The sequence below is a fragment of the Prionailurus viverrinus genome, chromosome B1, assembly GCF_022837055.1.
Source record: "Prionailurus viverrinus isolate Anna chromosome B1, UM_Priviv_1.0, whole genome shotgun sequence".
NCBI lineage: Eukaryota > Metazoa > Chordata > Mammalia > Carnivora > Felidae > Prionailurus > Prionailurus viverrinus.
Window position 1 is genome coordinate 64,502,142 of NC_062564.1, and position 24,703 is coordinate 64,526,844.

Genomic DNA, 24,703 nt, shown 5'->3' on the forward strand with positions numbered 1-24,703 from the left:
TGTATGGTAAGAGTATGCTTAATATTATAAGAAACTGCCAAATTGTCTTCAAAAGTAGCTGTACCATTTTGCGTTCTGAGAAACAGTGAATGAGAGTTCCTGTTGCTCTATACCCTTGTCAGCATTTGATGTTGTCAGTTTTCTGGATTTGGTCATTCTAATAAGTATATAGTGGTATTTCATTCTTTCAGTTTTCAATTCCTTGATGACATACGATGTGGAATGCTTTTTCATATGCTTCTTGCCATATGTGTACCTTCTTTGGTGATATTTCTGTTAAGAAATTTGACACATTTTTAAATCAGGTTGTTTCTTTTCATATTGTTAAGTTTTGAGAGTTTTTTGTATATTTAGGGTAATAATCATTCATCAAACGTGTCTTTTGTAAATATTTCCTAAATATTGTCTTCTTGTCATTCTCTTGACATTATCTTTCAGAGAGCAGAAGCTTTTAATTTTAATGAATTCTTATGAATTCTTTGTGGATTGTGCCTTTGGTGTTGTATTTAAATTGTCATTGCCATAACCAAGGTCATCTGGGTTTTCTCTTATATTATTGACTAGGAGTTTTATACTTTTGCATTTTATATATAAGTCTGTGATCAATTTTGAGTTAATTTTCATGAACAGTTTAAGATCTGTGTCTAGATTCATTTTTTGCACGTGAATGTCCATTTGCTCCAGTGCCTTTTGTTGAAAAGACTACCTTTGCTCAATTGTATTGCTTTGCTCTTTTGTCAAAGCTCAATTGACTATGAAAAGTAAGATTTTATGAGGAAAATTTACTTCACAAAAATAATCCAACTTCTTTATCACTGTCAAAGCCAGTTTGAACCTAGGTCATCCATTTACGACCCTATATTGCCTCCACAGTATGCATCATTTACAGTCAGTAAGTGTGATTAGGGAGGTTCTTACCAATTTGGCATAAAGTTGTACAGTGAACTAAAGGATAGCAAAATGCTGTCTAATGTGTTTTATGGTAGACAGACCCCAACCTGCTATAAATATCTGGCTTGCTTTAAACAGTTTTGTTTTTTGACATCTTGGAACCATTCTTAAAATTAAATGTTAATGATTAAACCACTGTATTGATATTTAATTAATTATTGGTCCCTTGGTACACATGTTTATGATATGATTAATCTCTAAGAACCAGCAGGTCTTTATTCCTTCAGTGTCTACCACAATATTGAGCACAGGTTAGCTTTCTAACATATGTTAAACCAAACTGAATTGAAGACAGAATATATAAACTGGGAATTTTTCATTCATTCTGTCATCTGCAATGTCGATTTTCTATCAAATACCTATCCTTGGTTACCTTTCTATAAGCAATAGATGGCAATCACTATATCAAAAGATGTTTATGGAATAGATTTAGATAAATAGTAATTAGTCAAAATTAAAGAGATCTTTAACCTTCTTTTTATTGTTTACCTTATTAGACTTATTACCAGGAGCAAACTACAGGACAAGTCCTTAAGTGCTTTTTTTTTTTTTTTTTTTAAATTTTTTTTTTTTTTTTACGTTTATTTTATTTTTGGGACAGAGAGAGACAGAGCATGAACGGGGGAGGGGCAGAGAGAGAGGGAGACACAGAATCGGAAACAGGCTCCAGGCTCTGAGCCATCAGCCCAGAGCCTGACGCGGGGCTCGAACTCACGGACCACGAGATCGTGACCTGGCTGAAGTCGGACGCTTAACCGACTGCGCCACCCAGGCGCCCCAAGTGCTTTTTTTTTTAATGCATGAGCCTGTATGTGGGCATTGCATTTCCTGTGATAGAGGTTACAGAAGCAAGAGAAATTGTTAGATCAGAAAGGTCACCATGTGGAAACATTGAAAAAGAAGATTTTTTAAGAAATAAATCCTGTATGTAGGAATATCATATGTCTGATTGCCAGTTCTCCATAAATAAATTCTTAAATTTAATAGAGTTGCAGTCAGAATTCATTCATTCAACAAATATATTTTCAGAGTCTGCTATGTACCAGCCATTGTTATGAACATGAGGTTTCGCAGAGCACAAAACTTCATGGAGTTCATTTTCTAGTGGGGTAGAAAGGCAATAAAAATTAGTATCAAACACCTATCTATTGGATAAAAGCAAATCAGAAGAGAAATATAAGGATTTCTGGGAAAGGGGATCAATGGAGATCTCACTAAGAAGATGACATTTGAGCAAAGACAAAGGACATGAAAGGAGCAAGCTATGTTGATACTGGAAAACAGACTTGAAGGCTGAGGAAGATCATTGCAAAAGCCCTGACTTGAAGCATTCCTGGTGTGTTTGAAAAATAGCATAACTTGAATAGCAAAATGCATCATGTTGCTATTTAGTAAGAAAGAGAAACCTGTGGGAAAAGCCTGTGTGTGTGTGTGCATGTGTGCGCATGCATGCATGTGTAGTGGTGGGTGAGATTGAGAGTCTGTTTCCAAACATATTATGTTTGAGCTATTTATTATACATCCCAATGGGGATATCACATATTCAGTATACATATGAATCTAGAAGTCAGGTTAGAGGTCTAGGATATGGACACTTAAGAATCATCCACATTTAGATGGTATTTAAAGCAGTGAGACTGTTGATATCAGTCAAAAACTTAGCCCAGATAAAGAAGAAAGGAGATCTGAGGACAGAGCCTTGGAGTGTTCATATGTTTAGAAAGGAAAATGAAGTAGAATTGACAAAGAAGATGGACATAGGGGACAAAGATGTAGGAGGAAAATGAGGAGAGTACTATGTCTTAGAAGCCAGATGAAGAGTGTTTCAAAACTAAGGAGTAATCAGTCATATAAAGTGATGTTTAAAAATTGAAAATTGACAGCCAACCACCAAATTTAACTATGTGGAGTCATTTTGTGACCTTGATAGGGGAAGTTTTAGTCAAATGGTAGAAGTAAGGATCTATTTGCAGTTGGATAATTAAATGAAGGAAAAGGAAGTAATTCAAGAAAAGGAAATATGGACAGCTTTTTGATGAATAGCAATCAAAGAAATGCTTAGCTGCTAGAAGATAAAGTAGTTTGTCTATTTCATATTAAGAAATTAAAATGTGCCTGTACATTAATGGGAAGACTGAAGTAGTTAGAAAAACAATGGTGATGTAGGAAGAAGCAGAAAATAGTTGGAATGATGTTCTAGGTAACGGGAAATGAGTGGTGCTCAAGCAGGGCACTAGAGGGCATGGGCTACATAGGATCAGGGAAAATTTATCCATAGGAAGAGCAGAAAGGTAGGCATATGGACACAGCTGCAGTTTTTTTGGATAGATGGAGTGGTGGGAATATCTAGAAGTCCTTATATTTTCTCAGAGCCATAGGAAGCCAAGTCATAGTCTGAGCACAAGGATAGTGAGGAAGTGCTAGAAGGGTGAGGAAAGAGGACTTGTTACAGACACAGTGTGATTTCTGGGTCCACTTGAAATAAGTACACTTAATTGAAGTAGAGACCAGTTAGTATGGTTAGTTATTTTTTGTTTGCTTGGTTTTGTTTTTTTTCCCTAACATCTTCAGGTAGGCAGGTACTGAGTAGGCATCAAGATGGAATTTACCAATGTTGGGATTTTTCCAGATGTGAAAAGACATGAGAATGCAAGGACTATGAGGGTGAGTAGATATGAGTGAGTATAATGATGGATTTTGGAATTTAAGTTTTGTAGGGATAGAGGTGAGAATATAAGTTAGGCAAGGGACAGAAAAAGAGAGAAGGTTCAGAAAATTATATATACCAGTGGGATTGAAGAATTATTGGTGTCAGATATGGAAAGCTAGAAAGATGTGAAGTATTAGGCAAAGAGTAGATGTCTGACCTTGAGATTAGGGATGTAATACAGTTTTTGGAGATGACAAGGAACATATAGTGTGATTCAGTAAGGTTGCTCATGATGTAGTGAAGGGATGAGATAAAAGGGATGAGTGGCGCAGAGAGGCCACTGTGTTTGAATGGTTATATGCGTGGATATTGAAATTATTAAGATTTATTTAGGAGTTGTAGAAAGAGTGAGCAATGAGATGAGAGCTCAAATATTCCATAAATGAAGGGGAATGGACCAAGTGTGAACTGGCTGCAATTGAATTAATAAGGATGGTGCAGTTTGGTGACATGCATTTGAAAACTGAGGAGTTTTAGGGAGGAGGATAGGAGAATTATCTGTGAAGGGCTATGAGGAACCTGGATGACTCTCACCTCTCAATTGTGTGGTACAAGGGCTGTGGGGGAGAAGAGTCATTATTGTATATATAAGAGTAATTTCGCATCTTGTTCAATGATCTTTTTTAGGCACTTGAGAAAAGTAACAATTTTTGATTAGAATAGTGCCAGGATAGGAGTCAGGAAGACTGATATGCCAACTGTGGCTGGAACAGATGGCAGGCAGAGGAGAGGGTAGGAGAGAGATCAACAACAAGGCTATTATACACGTGTAGGTGAGAAGTTACAATAATTTTAGAAGGAGAATTTGGGGGAAAACCAAGAAAAATAATTTCTGATGAAGGAATTCCAAGAAGGTAATTGACATTCTTAGATTCTCAGAAATCCCTAAAAAAATAAGGATGGAATGCCTTATATTGCCATTTACAGACCAGAAAACTGAAGCACAAAGAAACAAAATGATTAATCCAAATTGCTTGGCTGATTACTACCAAGCTGGAAGCCGAGTTCAACCTTCCTGTCTGTCAGATAGTGCTATAGAACAAACAAAACAATCAAATCCCAACTGATTCCTGTAGTTTCTGTTCTTTATGGTTTTATCATCACTATTACTGTTGTTATAATTAACTACATGCTAATAAACCCTAACTGGAATAGAACAGGAAATTATTCTTGATTCTTTTCAACACAATATATATTTAACATAAATTCAACAGAAAACAAGAAGACACAATCAAAGAAAAATATGAACGTGTAATCAGAGAGAAGTTTTCGCACACTATACTTTTATGATTGGTTTTAGAAAATCATTTTTATTTCACACAACAGTGATTTGAGTGCCCAACAGCGTTATTCACAGAGAAGTCATTGAACCACTTTTGCTGGGAGCTTTTATTTCCCATTTTCATATGTGTTTATTGTCAGGTAGTGGGGTCATGCCTGTTGAATGACTAAACAGTGCAGGCAAATGGAAGGGTGAGGGGTTAGTCCCGAGAAAGGCAAGGGGCATTTCCTGTGCATTACCTGCATCTAAGTGAAAACTCAGGTACTCACTGAGCATGCCCACTGCCAATGTATGCGATCAAAGCATCTGCTTATAAATCAGTAAATTCAAAAGATAAAAACAAAAACTGGCTACCTCAACCCTCTATATGGAACCTTAAGATCAGAAGATCTTTCACAGTATCAAGCAGGAGACTTTTCTAAGTGTGTGGGTAAGCAAACTTAGAGATGTAAACCCTCAAAAACATCATCTATCCTTCCTGCCTCCACTGGCACTGTCTGCCTCAGACTTTGCAAGGGCGGTGGCTAACCACATGAACAATTAACTGTAGGGAAATATGTTTAGCCTCAGTTTTGTTTCAGATCGAAGTTATGTTTAGGTTGAGATGGTTGCCTTTCTATAGCAAATGTACTACTTCTCATCTGCCAGGCATAACCTTTTGTGCCAGTTCATCAAACACTCAAGAAGTGTAGCTATCTCAGGAAAGCAGCTTGTCCTAAAATGATTTATTCCTATTCAGAGGAAGGTATAATTGGCATTTTGAAATAAGTAAAGTAGTAGGGGTAGTAATGAAGCTAAACAATTCCAAGTGTCTGTTACCATAATTGCATAAGTAGACATCTTAATCATTTTGGCTGCTGGAAACTTTGGTGCTGCAAATTTTCTAGTCATTGCGAATGCAATGCACTGTTTGTAGGTGGAACTGCATATATGTGCGCATATGTGAATGAGCGCACTTCTTACCTATCAGCAAGATGGTTTTAAAGTGACCTGATATGTACCTGTCTTTATTCTTACAGGGGCTGACAATGACACTTATTTCTTCATTAATTAATCTTTGATTATATAAATCTACATAGCTTTGTACTGAGCATATTTAGTGTGAGGCCAAGATTATGGCTCAGTTCTTACTTTAAATGTACTTAAATCCTTATGTGGAGATTTAGACAAATAAATGGACAACTACAAAATAAATTACCAAATGCTACAATCAGGAGGCTACAGTAACATAGAGGAAAATTGCCAAACCAATCCAGCCTAGGAAGAAGGTTTCTTCTTACAGTTAGCCGAGTCCTGAAGAATTATGGATGTTAGCCCACTGTCCCTAATAGGAAATAGTATTACTTTGTACCTGAGAGCCATTGGTCTTGTAATTCTGAATCACCATCTCACCCTGGTTTGTTTTCTGGGATTATTCAAGAAAAAGGGGAAGTGGGTGAAATGATTTAATTGAAGTGTCAAAAGTTAGCTTAGTACAAATTATTGAGGAACATCATGAGTTGCCTATGCTGTTTGACCAGAGATCAAATTTTGAGTAGATAATCGATCGATTCCTTTTCTAGCTGAATTATTCATGCTGCCTGTGAGCACTTCTCTGACGGTGTTGGTTCCTGCCTTCCTGACATATGGTGGCTCTTTGGTTAGCTCTTGATGTGTCCTAATGAGGCTTCAGTGAATGTTTTAGGGATGCTACTAAATGTTCCTTCATCTTGACTTAAAAGAAAACCATTAATTCATACATTTATTCAAAAGACACTTATTAAGCTTCAACTATGTGTCAAAGACTCAGTTACAGTCCCTTAATTTTTCTCATATAAATTTTAGAAATAGTAATTAGCTATTCAAAAATGGAGACAATATTATGTCAATTTTTAATAATGATTTACCCAGGTCCCCTTTGTATTTGTATGCTTAATGTGTTAGAAGACAATTCCCCATGGGTGTCTTGCATTTCTGAATTATCTTGTGAGCAGAGACACTGTCTGCCTTCATTCCAAACTATCTTTTCAGAGATGTTTGTATAGCAGACAGCCATGGAAGATAGAAGTAATGTCTCCATTGAGAGCAAAGTCAGGTTTGTTCACTCTCTAGTGTAATAAAGATAATGTCTCCCTCAGGGCGAAGGTCAGGCAAGTTTACGGTCCTTCATAAAAAACCTAGGTTCTCTAAGCTCAGAGTTCCTCTCCTATAATGCAATCCACTGAGGGTGCAGATATCACCAGTTCCTCTTTGCATTAACTTGTGGAAATATGATTTCAACGAACTGGCACAAATGTTAACGAACTGGCTATGGCTGTTGCTATGAGGAGTAAGGTCGTTTGCCTCTGACCTTCAAATCTCATGTTCTTGTGCCAACATGAAACTATGGTGGCCAACTAATTCTCTTGCAAGTGGAGTAAAATCTCAAGACCCTTTACCATTCCTGACATAATAGTATTCCTGACATTCCTGACATAATGTTCTCTTCAATTGTTTTTCTTCTATCATCATTTTCTTTCCATATAATGAAAAACATAAGTACACAAATTATTCATTCTTGTTTTCAACAAAACTCACTTAATATAGTGCTTTCTTTGTACCTGTATTCTTTATGACAGACATTTGCTACATCATAAGAAGTATAGTAGCTTGCATCTTCACAACTCAAGCAGCAGATTTCTTAAGGGGTGTTTTTTTGAAAGTTCAAATATGTTTATTATGTGGACACAATCATAATGATAAAGCATTAAAACTGTAGATTTCTAAGTAGTTAAAGTCAACATTCATTTCCCCCAAAGTTTCTTGTAGTGAATGTGGCCAACTGCCATTTTTCCCATTACCCTTTCCCAAAGCATGTAAGATTAAAAATGTAATAAAAAGAAGTCTTATCCTAAGACCATATTCTCAAGGAGCATTTTTTAAAATGCTTATTTATTTATTTTGAGAGAGGGAATGAGAGTGCCTGTGAACAGGGGAGCAGGGGAAGGGCTGAGAGAGAGAGAAAGAAAGAATCCCAAGCAAGCTCCACACTGTCAGCATGGAGCCCAGTGCGGGGCTTGATCCCATGAACCATGGGATCATGACTTGAACCGAAATCAATAGTCAAATGCTTAACCTACTGAGCTACCCAGGTGCCTCTTGAGGAGTATTTTTTTTTTAAACTAAGCTCTATAGAGCCTCAGTGGGCCATCTGGTTGGATTGTGAGCAAGCTTGAAAGGTTTGCTCCCATTTCAAACATAGCAGTTCCACTCATATATGTTCTCTATATTACATGTCTGTCTAAGATTTTTAGGCATAAATGAAAGAATGAAGGAAGGAAATAGTAATGAGGATATATTTTGAATCACTGCTCTAGATTATGAATTTAAAAGGTTTCTAGTCTGGGAGAGAACTGAGTAGGACAGTGATCATGCTTTTTCTCCCTATTTGTTAACTTAAAATGTGAAACTGAGTATGTGAAGAAGTTTGACATTTTTGTTTTGAATCTTCTACATGTTTAAAACTAAATAGTGAAAATACTAATGGGCTCCTCAGCCCATTAGTTTGCTAAATTTTCCTCAGTTTTTTTGTTTGTTTGCTTCCTTGCTTTTTCTTTGTTTTTAATCTGTAGGGACCATTTACTGTATGTTTCATTGAAAAAGGAGAGGTTAATACAGGTAATATCATTTGATGATTGTGAAATACAAAGCAGGACACAATCTTGTACCAATAATTACTTGCTAATAAAAGAAAAGGCCATAGTATATATTATTAATCATCTTTAGGAGGATAGTTATTATGTAACATATATTAGGAGAGGAAAAACAAAAGTGCCGGGCAATTTGTTGTTGTGCTTTCTTCAGTAAACTACTTTGGCTGTATTTGGATCATAGCCCTTGGATGATAAAAAGGAATCAATGTTCCACTAATTCACAGTAGTGAGCAAGTCAGGGGGAAAAAATCCAGATGCTTAGGGAACAGTGCAATGTATTATGGGAATGCACTAGAAAGCCCTTGCTTGTCCTGTGCAATGATGACAGCTTTTTTTGTTTTCCTTTATTTTTGTAAGTTGAGAGAGTTCATAAACTCCTGTAGGCAAAAGTACTCCTTTGTGAAACGTATTTTGGGGAATAAATGCTGTGGATCTATATCCACTGGAAATTTACATTAATCTTTAAAAATGAGAAAACAAAATACAAAGCAGGAACAATGTGAAAATAATTAGGAATATTGGTTTGTGTTCTTCAGTTAACACCTTCTGTTCTAGATTTTCCTCTTACAAATTCAGGCATTAGAATTATTTACCGTGGGCACATGGGTGGTTCAGTTGCTTAAGTGACCAGTTCATGATTTCAGCTAAGGTCATGATCTCACAGTTTGTGGGTTCGTGCCCTGCACCAGGCTCTGTGCTAATGACTTGGGAGCCTGCTTGGGATTCTCTGTCTCCCTCTCTCTCTGCCCTGCCCTGCCCTGCTCTGCTCATGCTTGCTTGCTCTCTCTCTCTCTCCCTCTCTCTCTCTCTCTCTCTCTCTCTCTCTCTCTCTCTGTCTCTCTCTCAAAAATAAATAAACATATAAAAAAATTATTTACAGTATGAGATAGTAAAGTCATTTGTCTCTGTGGGACCTAAGTAAGAAATCAGGAGGGCAATTACTCACCTTCTCAGAGTAAAATTTTAATTACTGTGTGTATGTTGCCAAGCGCATGGAAATAATTATTACGAAAACATATACAACAAGAGCTCTCAAAATTGTGACCTGACAAGATTTTGGTGTCCTTTTCTCTCTTCCTATGGTGTCACCTGAACTTTGAAGCTTGCTTTTGTCTCTGGTGTTTGAAATACAGGTTAATTATACTAACTGATGTGAAGCCAGAAAAATAAAACAAGTATAAACAACAGTAACATTTCAAACTTGCCTGATAACAATTCTCTGAACATTTATGCATTTGTTAGACACTAGTTTGTTTCTATTATTGTATAGAGAATAAAAAAGGGTCAACTTTGAGATCTGATAGATTACCAGTGACAACAGAGAGCTGGCTTATTCTAGATTAATGATATTTTCAGAATTTAAGTATTATAAACCCCAAAATACATAATTATTATAAAAATCAAACCCAATTATATCACATAACATATTGACCACCAGTGCGGTAAAAAAAATAAATAATAAGTAATAAATATAGAAATAAGCATGTGTTTCTCTCTCATCAGGAAAATAGAAAATGCTTTTAATTTTTAAATGGAGGAAGTGTAATGTAGGGAGTTGGTTTCACAGATAATGGAATTGCTGATAAACCATTCTTCATTCCTTTCTATGTTATGTGTTATAATCCCTAATTCCTTTCAGATCACTGTACCTCCCATTTCCCTAAAAAACACTAACATCAGAGTTCATTCTATCAAACTATACTACCTAATACCTATTTTTGTTACAATCTTCCTTACTGCTTGAAAATGTTAGCTCCTAGATAGTGATCTTCAAATTGCCCTCACTTCTGTTCAATATTAATATGTTTCTTAAAATTTTTTGTAATAATTGATCCATTCAATTTATATATAATTTCTTTGTCCTTGTCTTCTCCAATATTTTTGTCTCCATCCTAACTAATTCATCCCTTCCTTTGGCCATTCTTTACACCAGTCCTGTTTAATAGAACTTTGAGCAGTGACGAGAATGTGCTGCACCTATGCTGTCCAGTATAGTAGTTCTATAGACTGAATGTTTGTGTTGCCCCTCAAAATTCATATGTTGAAACCTAATCCCCAAACATGATGGTATTTGGAGGTGGGATCTTTGGGAGATGATTAGGTCATGAGAGTGGAGCCTTCATGAATGAGATTAGTGCCTTTATAAATGTGACCCCAGAGAACTCCCTCATACCCTCTGCCATGTGAGGATACAGCAAAGAGATGACCATCTTTGAATCAGGATGCAAGTCCTCACCAGACACAGAATCTTTTGGTGCCTTGATCTTGAACTTCCCAGCCCCAGAACTATGAGGAATAAATGTCTGCTGTTTATAAACCACCCAGTCTATGGTATTCTTTTATTCTGGGATCCTGAACAGAGTAAGTCAAGAAGCCAGTAGCCATATGTGGCTCTTGAGCACTGAAATGTAGCTACTGTGACTAGGGAAGTTAATTCTAATTTTATTGAATTTTGATTAATTTAAATAGCCACATGTGGCTAGTGGTTGTCATCTTATACAGTGCAGTTTAGATCTTGTCATTAATAATAACTCTACCTACTCCTTAATCTCATTTTCATGTATAATCTTTCTCTCACCACCCTGCTTATACTTCTAGCTCACTTTTTTTCAGAGCCCATCAGCAACAATTGTTAGATATCTAGACTCTAGCGCTTGAATACATTGATCTTACTACCACTTTTCACTGTCTTTAGCCCAATAACTTTCTCATTATCCTTCTTACACAACTCTAATTCCATGATCCATCATTGGAATCACTTCCTTGTACATGCCATTCTTCTTGCTTGCCCTTCTTTTCATTCTGGGTATCTCATAAGAAAACTTCCAAGTCAGGTTATATCTAATCCTTTGCCTACTGTTGACACTTACTTGTGCCATGAATGTAGCTGGAGAAAAACAAGCCTCTCACATCTCCCTTTAACTTCCTGGCCACCTAACCACAAGCAGACGCATAGAGCTACTGGAAAATCCTATTTATCTAGCTCATTCATTCTCTCACTAACCTGATTGGTCATTTCATACCTTTACCTCTCTGCGGAGAGCCCCAGGCCTCATTCATCATTTCTCTAAACTGATGTCCTTGCTTCATATTTAAGCAGAATAGAAGCAATCAAAAGAGAACTTCCACAAGTCCTTGTACTATCATCTACCCATGTGTTGATCTGTGCTCATATACCTGAAAGTTCTCTTCTTTTGTTGAGGAGTAAATGTCACACTCTTAGCTAAGGCAATGCTGCAGTTGTGCATTAGGTTAAATTCCCTTCATCTTACTCAACGTCATTGAAGAAATTATTTCAGAAATAATCAGTTTCCCTTGTATTCCAGTGTTCCATCAGCATACAAGCATTTTGTCATCACACACATCTTACACAATAACAAAAACTCTCATAACCCTAAATTTTAGCTATGCCCTACTTTTATATTTCCATTTACCCCAAAAACACTCAAAATAATTGTCCAGGGGCACCTGGGCGCTCAGTCAGTTAAGTCCAGAAGTTCAACTTCTGCTCAGGTCATGATCTCACGGTTCATGAGTTCGTGCCCTGCACTGGGGTCTGTGCTGACAGCTCAGAGCCTGGAGCCTGCTTTGGATTCTATGTCTCCCATTCTCTCTGCCTCCTCCTTACCCCACTTGTGCCCTTTGTGTGTGTTTCTCTCTCAAAAATAAATAAACATTAAAAGAAATTTTTAAAAATATTGTCCACACTTTCTACTTTCACTTCATGCCTTCCTTTTCTCTCTTAAGCCCACCTAAACAAAGTTCTTTCCTTCATCAAAATTACATTGTCATGATCACCAGTGACCTTCACCTTCCTAATTTATTAATTTTGTTAATTTTTAATTTATTTTTAATTTAATTTTGTTAATTTATTAATTTTAAAAAATTAATTTTTAAAGATAAATTGTTTTCTTTATTTTGTGGTTGTTTTTTTTTAAGTAACCTCTATTCCCATGGTGGGGCTTGAACTCACAACCCAAGAATAAAAGTCTCATGCTCTACCAACTGAGCCAGCCACATACCCCTTTACCTTCCTAATTTTATAGCCAGGTGTCAGTTGCCTTCTGACACAGTATTTGACTTCAGTGGTTATTTCTCCTGTTTACAATGCTCCCATCAGTTGACTTCCAGGACACCCACACTCCCATGGTCTTCTTCCTACTTAACTGTATTAGCCACTTTTCCCCTTGCACTTCTTTACTGTACAATCCCCTTATCAACAACTTTATACTACTCGGGCTGAATCCTTAAACCTCTTCTCTATTTTCACTTCTTAAATTATTTCATTCATCTCTAAGCTTTAAAACACAACTACATGCTGATTACTCCCAAATTTATACCTGCATCCCAGATCTCTCCCCTGAAGTCCATACTCAGAGAGAAGTATCTAATTCTCTACTTGACACTCTACTTGATGTTTAGTAAACATTGCAAATTTAAGTAAAACCAAGTTTCTAATCTCTCCTTCTCAGAAACCTAACATTTTCATTCATTCATTCATTCATTTACTTACTTATGAGAGAAGGAGAGAGGGAATGAGAAAGCGAGCACTAGTTGTTGAGGGAGAATCCTGTGTAGGCTCCATGCTGTACAGAGCCAGATCTCACGACCAATCTCACAACCATAAGATCGTGACCCCAGCCAGAATCAATAGTTGCAGGTTTAAATGACTCAGCCACCCTGATGCCCCTCAAAAACTTAACATTCTTATATGGCCCCAATCTCATTAGGTGACTATTGCATCTTCCTAATTTTTCTAGTCCCAAACCTCAGGGTCATCCTTTCTTCACCTCTCACCTTTCTTCCTATTCCTTCCTCCAAACCACATCCAAGCCATTGAAAATGAATCCAGATTCTAGCTACCTCTCTTCGTGGTTACTACCCTTTCCAAACCATCATAATCTTTCTACAAAATTTACTGGAAGGGCCACTTCATTGGTCTTATCGAATTTACCCTTGCCTCCCTACAGTCTAATCACAACGAACAACTAGAGAAATCCTTCTTAAATCAGGTTGAATTTGTACTCCTTGGCTCATTCCCCACTACGTTTTAAGCCTCATCACTTTCCATGCTCAGATTCTCCCTCTACTCCGGCCACATTGGTTTTCTTGCTTTCCCTGGAACATTATCAGGCATCTGCTCCTTTGCATTTGCCCTTCCTTCTGTGTGCAAGGATGTCTGTTGTTACCTCTGTATCTTTGCTGCCTCCTTCTAAGGACTCCTCAGCATCATAGTTTTAAAAGTGTCTTACCCTAGATGGCTCTGGATTAGAGTCTACCAGTAGAGCTTCTGGGAGTTCTTGAGATTTATAATGGTTTAAACTCTTAAGAACTTAAATTTGTAGAAAGATGTTCAGTATTGCTGGCTGAGATCTTTGGCAACAGATTCCCTGACCTTCCCTCCCCAGCCCTTCCAAAGCTTATGTAAGTTTCTAGTGTCCTGTACAAAATCACTTCATACTTAGAGTATAAAGAATGGCTTCTGTTTTCAGGAGTGAAACCTGATATGCACTCGGTAGACAAATAATCTTCCTCTTAAAGCTATATTCCACCCTTCTTGATTTTCTTCAGATATCTACTCCCTGTCCTATAATAAATAACACCCACATTTCTATTCTGCCTTTCCTGTTTTATAGGCATTGATTTACCTGCACAGTATTTATTACCATATGATTTCCCTATATCGATTTGCTTCTCTATTTAATGTCTGTGCCTCCCGAATAGAATGTAGGCCTCTTAAGGCCAAGGATACTTTCTCTTGGTTTCACTGCTGCATTCTCATTGCCAGAATCATGTACAGCATGTAGTAGATTCCCAATATATATTTGTTGAATGAAGGAAGGAATAAATCAGGTTGTACTTTAAAAATTAACATAATACTAATGTTTAAATGGTGCTATTTGACTACATGGCAATGAGAAAAAATGAAATATGGCCTTTTGTAGCAACGTGGATGGAACTGGAGAGTGTGATGCTAAGTGAAATAAGCCATACAGAGAAAGACAGATACCATATGGTTTCACTCTTATGTGGATCCTGAGAAACTTAACAGGAACCCATGGGGGAGGGGAAGGAAAAAAAAAAAGAGGTTAGAGTGGGAGAGAGCCAAAGCATAAGAGACTGTTAAAAACTGAGAACAAACTGAGGGTTGATGGGGGGTGGGAGGGAGGAGAGGGAGGGTGATGGGTATTGAGGAGGGCACCTTTTGGGATGAGCACTGGGTGTTGTATGGAAACCAATTTGTCAATAAATTTCATATATTAAAAAAAATAAATAAATGAAAACATTTTAAAAAAAGAATAAAAAAATAAAAATAAAAATAAATGGTGCTATTTGCCAGACAGAGGTGTAAGGGCTTTATATACATTAACCTGTTTAATCCTTTTAACAACACAATGAAGTGTATGCCAATATCACTCAATTTCGCAGGTGAAGAAACTGAGACATATATAGATCAAATAATTTACCCAAAGTCACACAGTGAATGGAGATCAAGGGTCAGGGTTTCATCTTTGTCAATCTGGCTCCAAAGTCTATACTTTTATTTCTGGCGTTTTACTGCTTCTCAAAAAACAAATACACAGAATTGTGTATTAATTGTGGCACAAAAGCATCAGAAATTGTAGCATATGTTCCTACATTTAAAATATAACAAAATAGTGCATGGTATTTATTATTAATAAAAAAGGTCTTTTGATTTGGAGATAGTAGTTTGGCAATAATCACTTACCAGAGAGATGTATTATAAGGGTATGTGCAAAAGTGAAATGAGAGGGTGCTACAGTGGTCAGAGTCACCAGCTCAAAAGTTATGTCTTTTGGTCTATAAAATGTATTAGAAAAGGGAACCAGGATCAGAATATGATTCCTGTTGCACATGAAGGATGACCAAATACCACTGAGGAGATACTCAGGTGATTTTGGGACTAAGTTCTGAGAAATTTGATCAGGATCCCTCTGGTAAGTCTTTATTATCCTTACCTTTTTTATTCCACCATGTAACATATATTTGTTGGAATATGTTTGGCTGTACTACATGGTGATGAGACTATATCAAAGGTTATGAAAGAGTTCCTGTTCTAATTACATTTATAGTTTAGTAGGAACACTTAAGAAAATACTATATTATATAGCTTCTTTGTTAAAGGTGAAGCCTCTGTATTCCTACTACCTGGGTTCAGGTCCTGGTTCCAAGACTATATCTGAATAAGACATTTAATCTTTCTGTACCTCAGTTTCTTCATCCCTAAAAAGAGATGAAAGAATATCTACCTCAGAGGTTTTTTTTTAAATTAAGGATACAGTTTTATTATTTACAACAGAAATGCTTAAAAATTAAAAGAGTGGCATAATGAATAAATGCTAAGGTAAATAAAGAGTGCCTACAAAACATTGAACAAAGATTAACAACCAATAGCAAATTAGGTAAGGACTATTAACAAATAGATCTTAAACATGTGGAAAGATGCTACTTCACTGATGATAAGAGAAATGGAAAATAACACTACAGGGGATACTATTTCTCTTCTACCAGATTGTTAAGGATCAAACAGTTTGAAAGCTCCATGATACAGAGGGAGGGGACCAAATTCTCAGACTCCTACATTTCTGGTGACAGTATGAACTGGGATCACATGTACCCATCATGCCTTGAGTTAGCCTCTGTGACCTTCCATTCCTGCTCTGCAGATCTGTCCTTCACCTGTGCTTGTACTTGTGGAAGAGATGTACTCCAAGGGTGCTCACCACAGCACTGTTTGTTAGCAGAGGGATGGAGATGACTTTAACATCCATGGGCAGAAGTCCTGGGCAGCTCTGGTATCTTCTCTGTGGGTCTTGTTCTTCCTTGCCTGAAATCCATTGACCAGGCTGGCTTACATGCTCACAGCAGGACTATTGCTGTCTAAGACTGAAATCTGAGATTTGTGACTGGTCAAGAACCAGCTTTGGCTCCAATAATCTGTCTCCTTATCTCTGCAAGAAACTGATATAACGTAAAGGACCTTAGAAACATTGAGGAGTACACTAAGCAGATGAGAAATTCATATTTTCCCTGACCAGAGCACTTGTATATTGGCTGTTGTCCTCAGCTGAATAAATAGTGAAGCAAGGTAGAAATGCACAGGTGACCATTGGAAATAGGGATCCAGAACTCCAGGGAGAGTTTTTGGTTGGAAAGTTTGGTATTTGAAGATGTCAAAATGGGGCAAGTCTTTTAGGCATGAGAATTTGGGGCAGGGGAAGAAGAGGATTCAGGACAAAAGTTTAACTAACCTTTGATATTTTTCATACGATTTTTCAAAAATGCCTCTTTATCCTATAGGAGGAGTCTTCCTTGCACCCCATACCTAATGTTCTGGGCTTTGAACTTGTTTGCATCAAGAATCTTTTAGATTTTCTCCTGCCCAAAACCCCATCTTTCCTAAACCCTGACCATAGAAAGTGCAATATAGCTTATATTTTGGAAGTCAGAAATCCTAAGTAATTTCCCATCACAAACGGTCTTTAATCCTTCAATTATATTTGCATTTTCTGCATTTTTTTCCTTATATGAACAAAAGAGTCTCAGGCCTAATCCTTTTCTGTGTCCACCATATTAAACTTACTTAACCACAGAATTTGCAGGATTGTTGGTAATGCCTCCCTTGCACATATTTTCCCTACAAACTGCCTCACAATAATTTAAACCAGGGGTCTCCAAAAATTTTTTTATGGGAACACTGTATTATTTAAAAATTTTACTACACATTCCTCAATATATTTTATTTTTCTATGTTTATTAATGAGCTATATACAATAAGCTATATCCTAGATCATAATATTGTATAAGACTATAAAACACACATGAAAATAGAAATTTTAAAAAATAAAACCTGAAAAAATATGTATTTTAAAATTTATTCTATTTTTCTCTATTATGATAGTTTTATATAATAATTAGCTAATATTGCAAAGTCCAAATCACAGAGATAGCATATGCCACTGATGATAGAGGACATGAAGATGTTTCAAGTAGTAATCTTACAAATTTTATTGTTATTTGTTACTCCATTTAGGATCTCCTTAAATCATCAGTATTTCACATCTGTAATGTGCCATTGAAGAGTTTGGTATCCCTTTTACGATTATTTTTGTCTTGTTTCACTTTGTTGTCTTTAATGTATGGTTTCTTATTTAAGGTATCTACAAGCCACTTGTCCAATAAATGCAGCCTAAGTTACTAAACTCAAATAATCTTAACATCCACTGGACAGGGTATGTCTAAACCAAGGGAGGTTGAAATATGCTGAAAATAAATGAGTGAGGTCGCCACTGTTGATTCCTCCTCATGAGGGACACATATTTTCCCTCAAAGAAACTTGCAGAATATGTGCGACTGAGTGAGGATGCTGGTGCCAGTAACTGCGTATTAAAACTTGGTAAAGCTTAGATTTCTTTATATTTACATCTATGTAAATATATATTTTTTTCCTCTTAAGTTCTATGTGCTGCTTCATTTGCTTATTGTACTTTGGATCCCCAACTGATTTAAATGGAGTAAGTACTTTTCCAGATTTATCCCCAAATGTCACTAGCTACATAGGAAAGTAACTCACATTCCTGGATATTGGGACATTAGCTTTAAAGTGGCAGTCACTTTCTAAAATGTATCTCATGTCTGTCTTCTGGCTTGGGCTAGTGCCCGGATTATAACCATGTTTATGTAAGTTTGAGAAGCAAGTTTAAAGGTTGCAGTTTAGATTAAAGATAAAAGGTATCTCTTTAAATGCGTTCAGGGTATTTGAAATCAGTCATCTCTATGATGATTATGTTTCAAAGCCCTGGTGACCCCAGCAACACCTGTGATCTTCCCAGGTACCAAGAGATCTTGGAACAGAGGACTATCAGCAAACATGACACACAAGGGGAATGGGGTGAAGGTGCCATTACTAGTGCTATTTTATTACCTTTGTCCCCATGACTTCTCAGAGGGAAGAGGGGCTAGGGACACTTAATTTTTAAAATTTATTTATAATACTCAGAAGAATGATGGGGCACCCGGGTGGCTCAGTCAGTTAAGCGTCCAACTTCGGCTCAGGTCATGATCTCACAGTTGGTGAGTTTGAGCCCCGTGTCGGGCTCTGTGCTGATGGCTCAGAGCCCGGAGCCTGCTTTGGATTCTGTGTCTCCCTCTCTCTCTGTCTTTCCCCTGCTCACACTGTCTCTCTCTGTCTCTCAAAAAAGGAATGAATGTTAAAAAAAATAATATTCAGAAAAATGAAAGAATGCCCAAATATGCTCATAAAATATAGTACATTTTAAGATAGAAAAGGAGACAGTCTATATTCATGTGACATTAGACATATGTTTATTTTATAATCATTAAGTTTACTTAATGTAAACCTCCCTTCCCCTTTCTTTCTGGAAATACATTAAGCAGCCGTTTGGTCCCCAAATCCTAGGGGCTGAGTTATCCCTATGAGGGCCTCCCCAGAGACCACTTAAGTTGGACCATTCCACAGAGTTGCAGTTCCCTGGGCCGTTCCACTAAGTGACTTGGGCACATCTGATAATCAGCCATCAATTCCCTTATTCAGAAACCAGTTTTCAGATGCTATTTATAAAACCTAGTAATTCAAGTATCTATCCATCATTGAATAAGTAAGAAACTATTTCCTTTCCCACTATAATAATTGCACAGGAAATGGTCAGTAATCATGCTATATGTGATTCAAAGACACGCTTATACTTTCACCCACCAAACAAAGATCTATTAACATCAATTTATTTTCTGATAGATTTATTGAATATCCCTGGATTTGATAGAGATTGGAGCAGGCAGAGAGCTCAGTGATGGTATAGAGGCTGAATATTTACCAATAGTGAATATTTAGCAGCATATTATAAATATGGTTTCTAGTTTTAGTAAGTTAAAATACAGGACCCCCAGTTAAATATTAATATAAGAAACAAATAATATTTTAGTATAAGTAGGCCCCATGCAAAATTTAGGGCATGTTTATACTAAAAAAATATTCATTGTTTATCTGAAATTCAAATTTAGCTAGGCATATTGTGTTTTATCTGGCAATTCTAGCTATAAGCCTCAGCGGGACAATATCCCAACCATAATATGCTTCTAAAATCTCTAGTATTGGCCCTCAGTATTCTGTTACCACAGAGTACAGTACCCGAACATTGTTCAATACCTGAACATAGCATATCTTAAGACACCTTAATTAAGAGTTGGATTGCTTACTGGAAACTTTCAGCAAGTTGAGAGACAATAAAGAATATGGTTAAGAACCCTTAATGACTGGGTGATTATGACCTTTATATGTAAAATGGAAAAATACCTCTCTATGTAATTCTCCATTTTTAAACAAAGATCAATAATAAATAAACTAAATGGAATTTATAAGTGGAATGGGATATGGAATTTATTTATAAGTGGAAAGGGATGTAATATCATTGTTCATACTCAATGATAGAAAATTGAAGGAAAAGGATATTCACATCTGCTTCCTGTTTTCAATCTCAGCTCAAAAACAAGGCTTAATATTTAAAAATATAGAGTGCAATGCTTAATTGACTTTCCTACCTTGGCTCATCTTATCTGTGATATGGTAAGCACCCATTTCCACCTAGGTATCTTTCTAAAGCATCTTGAATATGTTTTACTGTTGACTTTTATTAAATTTAAAATACTCTGAATTCTTAAAAGGTCAGACCTATCCATATTCCAGTATAAGCATCAGAATGCATTCCAGAGGTGATTAGGTAAAATATGTATGCTGTGGTGCGTCCTAAAAAGTAGAGAAACGGATTTTTTGGAGGAAAGCAGTAGATGTGACTCACAAGGCCTCAAATTCTCTTGGTACATCAACAGACCAGGTAGAAAGGTGGCCTAGTTCTAGGTGTCAAGAGTGGAATCTCATGGGTGTAACATAACTAAATTCAGAGATGTCTGGGTGGCACAGTCAGTTAGGCCTCTGACTTCAGCTCAGGTCATGATCTGACAGTATGTGGGTTCGAGCCCCACGTCAGGCTTTGTGCTGACAGCTCAGAGCCTGAAGCCTGCTTTGAATTTTGAGTCACCCTCTCTCTCTGCCCTCCTCTGCTCGCACTCTGTCTCTCTCTCTCTCTCTCTCTCTCTCTCAAAAATAAATAATAGGGGTGCCTGGTTGGCTCAGTCGTTTAAGCATCCGACTCAGCTCAGGTCATCATCTCACAGTTCTGAGTTCGAGCCCCCAATCAGGCTCTGTTCTGAGGGCTCTGAGCCTGAAGTCTGCTTCAGACTCTGTGTCTCCCTCTCTCTCTGCTCCTCCCCTGTTCGTGCTCTCTTTCTCAAAAATAATCATTAAAAATTTTTAAAACATAATAAACTTACTAAAATTTTTAAAAATGAACCCTAAATTCAATCCAGAGATGCCAACATTTCTGGGCACCTTAGTTTGTTTGAATGATGTGGGATTGACTGTGCCTCCTTTATTAAAGTTACTTTCCAGTCATTAGGCATTTTAGTTTGTTTCCAGTGGTGAGGAGCTGTACAGGCCAGAGAAAGTGATAGCGGAGGGAGCTGCTCGTGTATCTGGGACAACCAGAAGTAAGTGACAGTGTGAGATAAAAGTGCTTTAGGCTTGGGAGCACAGGTGGCTCCTGGGTGCTGAATCATGTATCTTTCATCTTTTCTGGAATGCAAAAAGGTATTTATGAAATTCTTTTTTAATATTTTAATGTGGTAGCAACATTGGACATCTAATATCATAGATATCTCAGGGGAAAAAGAAAACCTATAAAAAAGTGAGCTACCCATGTCCTTCCACAGGTTATGTGAGAAGTCCCAAGAGACAGAAGGCAAAATAAGACAACAGTTTAGACAACTTCTATAAAATGATGAAAACTAAAATAGGGAGATTTGTTTATATATTCATAATTCCTTTAATGATATTGCAACTGCTTAGCTGACTGAAGCAGCGGGTTTCTGCCTGAAGGCAAGAGCCTATATTAAATAGCTTCTAAGATGCCATCTACGCTGGGACCTGTGAGATTTCAGGCTGTCTGGAGACTTTATGACAGCCCTCAGTAGTATAGGTTAACATTATTGTGTCATCTTTGGTTTGGCAAAAAGAGGTTAAGTGAATTCACTGGTTTAATTATTTCCACCAAGTCCTGGAGATGCAATCTTATGTTTATTTCAATGATAAATGCTTCCCATAATTGTGGACTCTTTTAAAAGCAGCTTCAAAACCAGATATCCAGAAATTTCCTCTTTCATCTCTGCTCTGTGAAGTACTATATTTCTGCAAATTAAAATGAGAAGTAAGTCTCCTGCCCTGTAGAAAGCAAAAATAAATCAGTAAATAGGATCTGATACTGCAGACAGTACCCACAATTCACTATTTATGTAGCTTTCTTCATGAAGTGACAAAGAAGTTTTTATTTATAGATGTTTTCACTGGGGTAGACTCATAATCAAGATACTTCATTTTCATGGCACTCCCTTGAGGGGATGACAGTCAAGAAACATTAGACTACTATGTTTCCTCATGTGTAAGAGGTAGAGTTCCGGCTGCTGTCAGGTTTAATAAATAATGCCCAGCCACCTGTATTTGACTGTTATTATTGGTGTTATATACCCAAGTAAAGTTCATAGATATGTTTCTATTCTTAAATCTTTTCTATATATTCCTGGATAGTACTTCCTGTATTTGATGCATTCCTTATCTTTTCTCCCACTTGATCCCAACCAGAATGACTCTGTTTAGTTAATTACTTCTCTTCCCCCTTTCTCATTTTCAGTTATTTTGTAGATGAGACCCTTCCTTGAAAGCAGAAAACATGTCATCTTTATTCTCCCCCCGGTACTTAACAAAAGGCACAGAGTGGATGCTAAGTGTATGTCTGTTGGGTGGTTCTATTCCTCAAACTTCATGGAGTGAATTGGAAACATTCCATGACTTAAAATGTGCACTTAGATGTGATGAGACCATGAGGTGTGAAGCTGTGGTGATTTTCAGCTTGCCTGTGTCTGTTCTGTGCTGTTGCCCGTGACAATGTTGGTGTGTCAGTCTCCTCAAGCCATTTTTTTAATCTCTATTTATTTCTGATTTGTTCTTCAACAAACATACTTCCCTCTTCCTTGAGTGATTCTGTCAGTGTGGAACGATGGTGGTGCTCTCACGTGGGTAGGACTCTCATGCGGTGCAGGAGTTCAAAAGGAAACTCAGGATGTATGTTGAATGCTTAACAGTTTTAAGTCAAGCTAATGCATTTTAAATAAATATGTTCTGTCCTCCTACACTGAAAAATATAACTTAATAACTAAGTTGCTTTTAGAAAGTATAAAGCTATGTTTTTACATAACTACAAATGGGCAGAAATTCAGCTCTATTAAGTTAATAACAATGTCTATGTGTGCTTCATTAATGGACCAACAGTGTTTGGTGGAATAATGCAATAAAAACTTCCCAGTTCAGGAGGGAGGGGAGGGTGGGTGATGGATATTGAGGAGGGCACCTTTTGGGATGAGCACTGGGTGTTGTATGGAAACCAATTTGACAATAAATTTCATATATTGAAAAAAAACCCTTCCCAGTTCATGTTACTTTATTTTTGTTCAAGAAAAGTTATTTCTTTACTTTTATTTCAACAAAACAGGAAATTACATTGTTATAATCAATATTTTTAATGTAATTTGGATTTCAGCCAAAATAATAATTTAAAGGATTGAAAGAGTAAAATGTAACAGTATTCAAAATAAAGAAAATGGGGCGCCTGGGTGGTGCAGTCGGTTAAGCGTCCGACTTCAGCCAGGTCAGGATCTCGCGGTCCGTGAGTTCGAGCCCCGCGTTGGGCTCTGGGCTGATAGCTCAGAGCCTGGAGCCTGTTTCCGATTCTTTGTCTCCCTCTCTCTCTGCCCCTCCCCCGTTCATGCTCTGTCTCTCTCTGTCCCAAAAATAAATAAACGTTGAAAAAAAAAATTAAAAAAAAAAAAAATAAAGAAAATGCAAGTATATTATAACAGTGTCCATTAATGTAAATGTAATGTCTAAAAAATTTAAATTCTTTTCTTATTAGTTATTAGGAATTATTTTTTCTAAATATTTTGTTCTCTATTATAATTAAAAGGTAAATTTTTTTTTAAATTTTTTTCAACGTTTATTTATTTTTGGGACAGAGAGAGACAGAGCATGAACGGGGGAGGGGCAGAGAGAGAGGGAGACACAGAATCGGAAACAGGCTCCAGGCTCTGAGCCATTCAGCCCAGAGCCCGACGCGGGGCTCGAACTCACGGACCGCAAGATCGTGACCTGGCTGAAGTCGGACGCTTAACCGACTGCGCCACCCAGGCGCCCCTAAAAGGTAAATTTTAAATTAAATTTAATAAACATCAGTATTTAAAGGCAAAGTTAGTTTAAGGATGAAATTTTTATTTTATTATTTTTTTTGTAGTTTGGTTCAGTTTTTTATGTTTATTTATTTATTTTGAGAGAGAGTGCACAAACAGATAAGGAATAGAGAGAGAGGGAGAATCCCAAGAGGATTAGAGGAATCCTAAACAGATAAGGAATAGAGAGAGAGAGAGAATCCCAAGAAGGCTCCATGCGGTCAGTGCAGAGGCCGACGTGGAGCTCGATCCCACGAACTGTGAGATCATGACCTGAGTCAGGATCCAGTCAGATGCTTAACCAGGCACCCCTGGTTCAATTTTTTTTTAAGTTTTTATTGAAATCTCAGTTAGTTACTGTTGTAATATTAGTTTCAGGTGTACAATAGAGTGATTCAGTGCTGTATATCACCCAGTGCTCCTCACAAGTGCACCCCTTAAACCCGCTCACCTATTTAACCCATTACCCCACCCATAAATGTGAAAATCTTAAATTTTTCTGAAAAATTTATTTTATTTTATTAAATAATTTTATGAAAATAAAAGTATTTTTGACTGTATGTCCACCTAGTTGCTAATGTAGTGATCAGTGTCAGTTTTCATGTTATAACTCAATGTGTATATATTGTATTTATATATATAGTACATATATGTAGTATTTATTGATACAAGTATTTATAGTATATATAATATTTCTTTATACTTCTCTATATATGGTAT